Raw genomic sequence first — 11,271 nt, 5'->3', positions numbered from 1 at the left:
CTAAATGTAAGTTATGAATAATTAATATTAAGTTTTCAAGTTGTTTTAGCCTATAGTGACGTAACAAAAAAGAGGCATCTTCATAATCATCATCATCATCGTCGCTGTCTTTGTCGGTGTCATTCATATCATCTTCTTGGGAACTTTCGTTATCTTCTAAAACTCTATCAATTACCATCCTCAGTTGCAGATATTATTGTTCAAAGTAAGTGTTAAATGGAACATTTATCAATAATAACTAAAATGTTTAATAACGAGCAAGAAAAATTACACTGTTTATTTTTTTTCTGTTGTAGAAGATAGCGAAAGTTCCCAAGAAGATGATATGAATGACACCGACAAAGACAGCGACGATGATGATGATGATTATGAAGATGCCTCTTTTTTGTGACGTCACTATAGGCTAAAACAACTTGAAAAACTTAATATTAATTATTCATAACTTACATTTAGTAATTAGGACAATTTAAATAAAGTGTTGATTATTAATTTTAATCTTATTTTATATTCCTTTTTATGCTCGTACTACAAGCATTATACTGCAATACTTTTTCATTTTAATTCAAGGCTTAGCAATCGAATTAATGTCTGGCAAATTCATTTTCAGTTTTTCTTATATTTAAATAACATAATATTAAAATTACAGACATTCTAAAATGCTTTGAAATTTTTATAAAAATAAAACTTAAAATCGCGTCTGGCACATAGTTAGCAACGTGAAAAATGTCTGGCAATAAAAAAAGTATGTCAGGTAGACGTATTTAAAAAGGAAAAATTAAAAATTACGCTTCTTAAAATGCAATGCTTCATCATACTGAAATATTTTATCATTTTAATTCAAGACTTAACAATCGAATTAATGTCTGGCAAATTCATTTTCAGTTTTCTTATATTTAAATAACATAATATTAAAATTACAGACATTCTAAAATGCTTTGAAATTTTTATAAAAATAAAACTAAAAATCGCGTCTGGCACATAGTTAGCAACGTGAAAAATGTCTGGCAATAAAAAAAGTATGTCAGGTAGACGTATTTAAAAAGGAAAAATCTAAAATTACGCTTCTTAAAATGCAATGCTTCATCATACTGCAATACTTTATCATTTTAATTCAAGACTTAACAATCGAATTAATGTCTGGCAAATTAATTTTCAGTTTTTATTATATTTAAATAACATAATATTAAAATTACAGACATTCTAAAATGCTTTGAAATTTTTATAAAAAAAAAACTTAAAATCGCGTCTGGCACATAGTTAACAATGGGAAAAATGCCTGGCAATAAAAAAGTATGCCAGGTAGACGTATTTAAAAAGGAAAAATCTAAAATTACGCTTCTTAAAATGCAATGCTTCATCATACTGCAATACTTTATCATTTTAATTCAAGACTTAACAATCGAATTAATGTCTGGCAAATTCATTTTCAGTTTTTCTTATATTTAAATAACATAATATTAAAATTACAGACATTCTAAAATGCTTTGAAATTTTTATAAAAATAAAACTAAAAATCGCGTCTGGCACATAGTTAGCAACGTGAAAAATGTCTGGCAATAAAAAAAGTATGTCAGGTAGACGTATTTAAAAACGAAAAATTAAAAATTACGCTTCTTAAAATGCTTTGAAAATCCAGGATTATTACCTGGACAGATAGGATGCGCACTAATGAACGCAACCGCTACCGCCAGCCAGATTGCCCAGACTCTAACCGGAAGTGCAAGAAGGAAGACATATCACAAAATCAGCTGACCTGAAATTCTTTCTCGAAAACGTTGCTACCTCCCGTACTAGAAGCTTAATTGGAACGTGAATTAGTTTTCAAATGCATCAGCAGAGTGCGCTAAGCCAGTGTTGAAAAAAAAATGTTCTGAATAGAGTTAGCAACCTCATTAATGTATAAATAATGTGGTTAACAATAATAATTGGTTGAAAACTTTTTACGCTTATTTTAATAAACAAATTATTTCATTAACATTTTTTTACTGAAATAAGAGAAAACCTTTAAAGAATATAAGGTTTTAACAAGCTCAATTAACAGTAAAATATATAGTTTCATGTAAAAGTTTACATCATTTACGTTTTGAGTAATTTTTTTAAAATGATTTTAAAAAAAATTATATACTTTTTCAAAACCATTGCAATTTTTACAAGAGTATAATCCTGTAAAATAAATTTGTTTACAGATCCGAATTTTAAAATAAAATTGTATTCATATTTTAAATGTGGAATATAAAAAAAGTTACTATTTATACCTTCATCCATACTTATATTTATTTTTTTAAGTAGTTTGAAATAACTTTAATTATTTTCAAAATCTACGACGAAACAAATTTTTCAACAATAAATAATATTTACTAACGAAAATTTCGATAAATGCCAACTAAAAGAAAAACACTGGTCAATTTTCTGTCACTGTGTTGGTATTTATTGCAAGAAGCACGCGAGAGCATTAGTTTTGAGAGTGCCCAATTGTGCGAAGCGTTGCTGTAGTTGGAACATTCAACGTTGAGCATTATGCCGCATAATGCGCTCTAGTGCTGTAATTGGAAAACGCACTTGATTTTCTATTATCTAAAAACAATACATTTTTTTTGCAGTTTATGGCCTGGTATCTAGACCTTTTGGCCAAAATAATAATATAAATGTACCTAAACATTTATCTTATTAATGATGGACACAAATTCCATTAGAAAATATTTTTCTCGGATTAAAACGTATTTAAATAGCATTTTAGGTAGCAGTATCGTTTTACTTTAACATTAATGGTACTGTCGTAAATAAAACACAATATTTAATGTTTATTAGAACAGGTATAATAATCAATCTGTAATAAAAAAAATGCTTTAACACCGCGCAAAAACGTGTTCACTCATCACATCGTATGCTTTCACTACACTTGAAGTAATATCGGATATGACGCCGTTATTAACTAGCCATGTGCTTCCACTTGTACCGTTCTTGAAACTCTCTGCGACTCCTTTGGCGGCAATTTCTGTTCTGTTGATGGAGAAATTATATTAAATATATAAACTATCTTCCTCAGATTTGCTTGCTTGGACTCCTTCTATTATGGCAATATTTTTTGCAACCTCTTCAACATAAAATATATTTCAGTAAATTTACATAAAATCATATCAAATTGAGTTTATCCAGATCATACAGATGTTATTTTTATCACGATTTATCAAAAAATTGAGTCGGTATTCCTAAATTTGTGCAACATAATATCTTTATATATATATCTATATATATATCTAATGAAAATGGTCTTCGTTTGAGGCTCAATCACGCCTAAACCACTGATCGTATCGACATGAAACTACCACCATTCGATGCGAAATTTTTCCTAAATGGTTTATGGCTATTTATTTATTAAATTCCAACGTTCCTTCATTTTTTTATTGCTGTTTTACTTTTATGAAAATTTATCCATACGGACTTCACCGCGGAAACATTCGGGGAGGCTTCCTAGAACCTCTAAACGTCAACATCTGTTAAAAACTCGATTTTCGAAATATTTCAATTTTCTTAGCGGGAAGTTAAAAAGAAGAATAATAAAAATATGAAAAAAGATAAAATAATGAAACATAAAATTTATTTTAATTCGTCCAGCAAAGCGGGCGCGAAACGGCTAGTATATATATATATATGTTTAGAGGGGCTAGTTTTAGGATGTAGTTAGATATAACTTTTATCATTTGTTTTTTTAAGTAAAACTTGTGCAGGTCTTGATTACTTAATTTATATCATATTAGTTATAACAGTTAAACTGAAACATGTGGAAATAATTAAATACATCTACATATCTACACTTTATTTTGTAGATATTTTTACCTGTCACTAGATTCCTAGAAATAATTGATGCACCGAGCTTAGTCGATTTGCTAAAAACCTCACAATAAATCTGTTTAATAGTTTTGGAGATTATTACATCTAAATATGTGTTTCTTTTACGTCAGATGTTGGAGTATTAACTAACTTGAGTAAATATTAACATGGCTCTTAATTGATATTCGGATTTGTAATCAATCATTTAGTCACCTACGTTTGTCCCGGACTTCGAACTAAAACATCTCGTAAGATCTTTTCCGCGTCCGTATTGATTTGTTCGTCAAAACTTTTTGTATTCTGAATAATACTGGTCTGAGTGAGTCCGAAACATATTGTTATAACTCTTACATTTGTCCGGGAATAATATTCATCCATCTGAAACACAACAATAGGGATAAGTAGTGTTGTAACCTAATCATGGACATATTTAATAAAAGTTAAGGTAGTAGATAAAAATGATTTAAAAAGTTAGATTCAACACTATTGAACCGATATTAAAGATCATCTCGATATGAATCTTGGTTCCCGAGAAGTTTGTAGACAAGCATACATACACTAACGAAATTTAAATCGATACTCAAATATCTTAACTAAAACATTCAACATCTAATAATGACACTGGCTGAATAAAAATAACGTTGTTGGAGTTTTTTAATTTGGGGTTAATAAAGCTGTGGGAAATAAAATATGTATAGGTCTACCAGAATCTGATGGCAAAAAAATTTTTTAAAAATTAGCGATTTTCATATGGCAATAAAAGAAAAATTTCATCTGTCAACTGAAATTTCGAGGAATTGTTTTTGGTTTGGCTTCAAATTTCCTTTAAAAAGTGATGAAAATGTCGAAGAAACCTCTTCGATCGCAAGCAAGACATATTGTTTTCAATGTTTATCAAAGAATACTTGATCAACAAGATGCAGAACATACACAATCATCGATATTGAGCCATGTGCAAGCATTGACTGGTTAGTAGGAATGACACGTCTTGATACTTTGGTTTATGGGATTTTCCGTGTGTATTATATTATGTACTTATACTAAACTTTGGTTTATTTCAGGAGTTTCTTATACTACAAATAAACTTGGATAGTTTTGATTTAGAATTGATCAGAAACAAGATAAATGAGTTTTTCACTGTTTCTTTCTCTCAAATAGGGATCGATGAATAGCGAAAATCTTGTGAACATGTAATGAAAATTGAAAATCAGTTCATAAACAAGATCGGTTAATTGAGATGCAGGAGGAAAGGTTTATTATAAATACTGCGTTGAAGTCTTTTTTTATGGATGTGCAGTATTTGGAACCATTTTCAAGTTCTTAATTAATTAATAAACTCATGAACAGAGTCATTGGAGTTTTCATCTAAATTTCAAAGCCCACATTCGCCACATTTTCAAAAATTATCATTAGATAAATTTTTATATATTTTGCATGTATCACACACAGAATCAGCCGCTATAAGGAAAAATAAGTATCAAAACGTTTTACTCCAATTTCCCCAGTATTGCCAGCGTCAATTTCTTTTTTCCCTTTTTGCCATCAGATCCTGGTAGACGTATAGTTGATGATGAGATAGTTTTTAACGTTTTCTAAGTAGCCAAATGACTCGGCTTATTCACTCTCAATAAAAAAAAATCAAGTGAAGAAATAATTCCCAAGCAAAATTTAAATAAACTTCAATTTTATAATAAGATTTAGTTACAATTACCTTTGTACCTATTTGTTCGATATTATATCCGAGAGCTTTTAGACTAAAGTGCTAGCCATTTTGATACTATGTTTTTGGAAATAATTCTGCTATTTACCTATCGAAAAAATCAAGTGAAGAAATAATTCCCAAGCATCATTTAAATAAACTTCCTTCTTTATAATAAGATTTAGTTACAATTACCTTTGTACCTATTTGTTCGATATTATATTCGAGAGCTTTTAGACTAAAAGTGTTAGCCATTTTGATACTATGTTTTTGGAAATAATTCTGCTATTTACCTATCGAGACGAAATTGTGTTAGGAACGCGGTATTTATCTTACCCCAATAGTACTTCCGAAGTGTACTAGAGCATTCTTGATGGCACCGTACACGAAAGGCCCCGGGGAGACCCTCATCAGCCCCAATATTGATGATACGTTGATGATCGTGCCCCCTTTTCCTTCTTTGTCCTTACGCATCACCTCCATCGCCCTTAACGTCGACGTGATTACAGTAGTCTGTACGTCGAAATTATTAATAGACCCAATATGTCAATTATAATGGTCTTGTCTCAACCTGATGAGCCTTCAATCTTCATAAATTAAATAATATACACTACATTTGATTTTTTAATTATCAAAACCAAAATACTCACAAGCTATTATTTTATAATATATGAAAGGAGTAAATTCCAATGTAGAAAGAAATTTACTTAATTGAAAATTTTACTTGCTTTTAAAGGTTAGAAATTATTCAGCATAAAAATATTCTTTAAAATAATACAACTGACTTATAACTCTCAAGTATTTGTATTAAGTAAAGGAATTTTTAGGAACGGGTCTGTAAAATAACATAAATTTATTTCATAGAATATTAAGATAAAAGATTGATAATTTATCAGTACCTTACATGTCTGGGCCTCAGATTTCTGTTTGATTTGTTATTTTCTGATAGACAAGTAGGTGATCAACCTGTGCCTGACACACGCCGTCGATTTTTGCCTAAGGCATGCCGATTTCCTCTCGATGTTTTCCTTCACCGTACAAGCGAGTATTCAAATCAAATCAAAATATGTTTATTCAATTTAGATGCGTCTTAGAGCATGCTTATGAATGTCAAAAACGTTTACAAAATTCGCGAAAGAGAAAGAATCATCCGTTCGCAAAACTACCAGGAGGCCTTGTTCTGAGAAGAACGGGCAAGAAACTCAGAAAGTTTTACCCTCCCTCTACATTACAATAAAATGCCCACATATGAAGTCCATTGATGGACAGCCGTGGATCAACCTACGGGCTCAGTGATGATAGTAGCAATCTGAAGCCATTCAACTGCAGCTTACACTACTCATTATCAATTTTACATTAAATTTAGTCTAACTTAATTTAAGTTTTATCTTAAACCGTTGAATCACGTCATTAAATTGATGTATATATAAAAAAAGGGAAATTACTTACAAAATTTAAAGCGATTTGTTTCTTATACATAGGGAATGACTCATCAGCAATCCCAGCGTTGTTTACTACGAGATCTAAACTACCCCAACGCGCGGTAACTTCATCGAAAGCGTTAATGAGCTGCTTCTCATCAGTGACGTCACAGAGCAAAAATTGGACTCGTTCTCCATATTTGACTGACAAATCATCTTTGATTTGTTTACCGGATTGCTCGTTGATGTCTAGAATCGTGACCTGAAAATAAAACTATTATTTTCAACTAATTTAGTATTGAATCGAGTTTTTGAACATGATTAGTTTTTTTTTTTTGTTTAGAGGTAAACTATATACGAGTTAATTACACATAATATAGATTTTTGATCTATTCACAGATCATTAACACGAACTGATTTGAGAATCGCATCTAACCACTAATGCACTGCTCGGTATTTTACTTAATAAGTAAATTTTTTAAGCAATAAATGCAATTTTTTCCCATGGTAAACTTGTTTATTTTCTCTTATTTATTATATAACAAATGTACAGACGTTGGGGTACTAAATATATTTATTTAAATAAATGATAATAATCTAGTGGCGCTAAAACCCGGGTCTTGGCATCCATTGATCCCTTTTAGAAGCAAGTGATCGGCCTTCTGTGCCTGACACATGTCAAAGATTTGTTTTCTCTTACTTTAGCTCCTTCCTTTACAAATTCCTTAACAACACTTGCACCAATGCCACAAGCTCCTCCAGTCACTATAGCCACTTTGTCTTGTAAACTGTGCATTTTGATTTGACCCGAATAAAATTTATGACTCAAATAGTATTAAGAGCAAACTCTAATATATAGTGTTGTAAGGCAGCAAAAAATACCCTTGATCGAAACATGAGAAGTCTGTTCCTCTATTATAACGTTTGTATGTAATTTTAATTAATATAACACTTTTGTTCAAAGTAGCCGTAATATTTGGTTATATTGCAACCTGGTTTCAGAAATTGTGATCAGTCACCGTAACTTAATATTAACTAATGACATAGATACAATAGTACGCTTTTGATCGACTTAAAGAAACCGAAGGATACAATGTAATATATATATATTTTTTTCAAATATTTTTTTCCTAATATTTTTATAATCGCATTCAAGCTGTTGGATATTTTAATAAGTTAGTTATCTATCAAACCTATAAACATTCCAAATTAGGGAGATAAATCTAAAAATTGTTCCAAAACTCTATCGCATATAATAATTATGTATGCATAATATAATTAAATTCACTTAACGTGTTAAACTTTTTGGAAATATTAGATACATAAATAAGATGGAATATAAACCATAAATTTCTTTAGACATAAAAAAATTAAACAAATTTTGTCGTTTTTTTTTAAGGAAAAAAAACACATTATTGATGTATTCTTCGGTACGTTAGACTTGTAAGACTGGTCTACTTCCTTGTTCTGTATACCAGTAAAAAGTATGTAAGGAATAACTGATATGCCTATAGTAAACAAATACGGGACGTGTCAAAGCCCACGCAAAATGTTGGCGTTTGAGCGGTTCAAATTTATTCATTTTTAATTTCATTTTTCATAATTGGAATATTTATATGAACATTTATATTATTTTCTAAGTTATAAAGATAAACGTTCTAAATAAGTTACTGAACATGTAAAAACATGAATATTTAATTGGACTAGTATCCCTTTTTTTGTCTTGTCCTTCCCGATAGCTTGAGATTAGGCTCTTCAGGAGGCGACTGTATGATTGTACAATATTAAACGCCGTTGGCTTTTTCCACAACAAAAATATCAATGTTACTGTTAAGATAAATCTATTTGTAAAAATGCGAAAGATGCCGTTCTGCTGTAGGTATCAAATTTTCTCGATGTCACTTTCAAGGTTTGAGATGTTTCGGAAATTGAAATTCGATAATGACCTCATATATCGTATGTCGTTTGTAACGTAAACAGAACTATAACTATATTTTATTACCTATTGCGTCACTGAACGTTGATTTTGGAAGTTTTGCTCAAGTATAACCAAATCGATTTTACTCAATTGTTGCTAAATCGTTATGTTTAGTTTAGTTTAATATATTTTTAATACATGAGTCGATTAGGATTGATCTCTTTCTAATATTTATTAATGATAAGTGTTTTAAAAATGCATATTTATTGGTTAAAACCTCAACATCAGTTAACACCATTTAACTAAAACTTCATTAACAGATATAAATAAACGTGGTTATCGACAATGATGGCGTGCGTGGTCGCTACAAATGCATTAAGGACTAAAGACGTTATTTAAATAATGTAATAAATACGCTGAGGGCATTATTGCCCTAGTGGATTGAGCATGCGACTCTAATCCTAAAGATTCGATACCCAGCTGTGCACCAATGGACTTTCTATCTATGCGCGTATTTAACTCGCTTAGCCCATGAAGGAAAACATCGTGAGGAAACCGGCATGCCTTGTCAAAAAGTCGAAGGTACATAACACGTAATTGACTTGAAATTGGGTAATCACGTACTTGTCTATTAGTCAAAAAAATAATCAAGAAACAGATATAGAAATCAGAGGCTCAGACCTTAAAAGGTTGTAGCGCCATTGGTTCAATAAATTCACGTTATTAGTCATAAAGACTGACTAACATAGAAGGTATCACATATAACATAACGATGGGTGACTACTACTACGGACGCCTCGGGTTTGATTATTGCAGAAACAATATTGTTTTAAGCTGGTAGGCAAACGTGATTTAACAGAATCAGACATACCGCAATACAATATCTGTCGCAAAATGTCAAATAACTCTTGAACTTAAGTTACTATTATATGATTTGACACCGTAATTGATATAAAGCTAATGATGTAATGTATTTAATATAATAGACTAGATAATATAAGAATTGACTTTGAATAATAATGTGAAATACTTTAAGACAAATTTGCGCGCCATCGTGTGTGGCAGAATATGCGAACGATTTATGATTGTATCACCTAAACATTTTGTACCTACCATATTCTTGCAAAAAAATAAATTATTATTATTATTTAGTTTTCTAATTTGTTTTGGAACGATAGATATAAAAGGCTCAACTTTGGCTTTAAATAATCAGGAATAAAAAATAAAAGAAAGAGAGCGTCACAGAAATGTTATAGAAATCACAATTTATCTGTTCTACAACTACTGAATCCTCTATTGTTTTTTGTGGAACAAATTTATGTTCCTTACATTTCGAGTGTGTAAATAATTCCTCATAATTACGTAGCGATCCTGCTGTCAGGGAGTAATGTCCTGTAATTAGATTTTCACTTACCAATTAGTTTCAAGAGAATTTCGCAAAAACGTCACTTTGTAAAAATTATCGGCGTCAAAGCGCTACTTTTGAGCGTAATGAGTTTTCATATATATTTCCAATTACGTGATGATGAAAACAATTTTACAAATATTCTTTAAACTGATTACGTAGATATTTTATCGTTACATATAATTTGATAATAATTGCAACTGTACTCAAGAAGTCACTTTCTTCAATAAAGCCTATTATGCTTATTATATGCGAATATTTGGTGATGTTTTTTTTATTATATTTATGAATGCAAATACGGCGTACAAGAAGGGTATAACTCAGACATTCTTAAGGCATTAAACTAATTAAATTGAAGTCGTTGATGAACTAGATATCCGCGGTTGGATGAGATGGGTCGTGATTAATATTGCACTCCCTCTCCCGGGCGACCTTGCCAAGGCTGCCCTACTTGCACCTTTTAGCAACATTATAACGAGTTTTTGATTATAGAGATCTCAGGATTTTTCAAGGGGCAGGGCTCAGGTTTCGCGCACCTGAAGGCTGCGCAGAACTGAGCGGGGAGAGACGCGGGAAGTTTGAGGGTTGATGTTGAAGCCTCCTGATTATTGTAAATTTGCCAGATTTTAGGGTCCTTTGTGTTTTTATAATAAGAACTATATTTTCTCTTATTGAAACATTTTCGTATACTTAATACTAAGGGAATATATAAAATCATCAAGTATAGTAAGGACAGATACATAACTATCCAAGAGTTATTACGGGCGCCTTGCTACTTTTACCTTAGCAGACTATGAAAAAGTTAGTTAATATTGGTATATGTAGTATGTATATAACAATATGCTGCGTAGCATGAATTTGCTACGGCGTAGCATAATTCGTTGACTCTAACATGACTAGTTGTAAAGAATTATCTTTGGACGTATAACTTAAAGCATATCAAAGTAATAAAGTATCTGAATTTATATGTCATATAATTGTTATAATGAAAAATATT

The 11,271-nt window shown here is 30.7% G+C and overlaps 1 long non-coding RNA gene across 1 annotated transcript; it reads right to left on the bottom strand.

Moving 5' to 3' along the window:
* Positions 1–2,822: 2,822 nt before the first annotated feature.
* On the bottom strand, positions 2,823–10,804 carry LOC125059730. The gene is made up of 5 exons (XR_007118721.1): positions 10,284–10,804; positions 6,980–7,213; positions 5,867–6,043; positions 4,049–4,209; positions 2,823–3,000 (listed from the first exon to the last, which is right to left on the bottom strand). It is a non-coding gene; the product is annotated as an uncharacterized LOC125059730 (long non-coding RNA).
* Positions 10,805–11,271: the final 467 nt, after the last annotated feature.

This window comes from Pieris napi, chromosome 20 (genome assembly GCF_905475465.1).
Source record: "Pieris napi chromosome 20, ilPieNapi1.2, whole genome shotgun sequence".
Classification (NCBI taxonomy): Eukaryota; Metazoa; Arthropoda; class Insecta; order Lepidoptera; family Pieridae; genus Pieris; species Pieris napi.
This window is presented reverse-complemented; position numbering and strand designations above follow the sequence as displayed.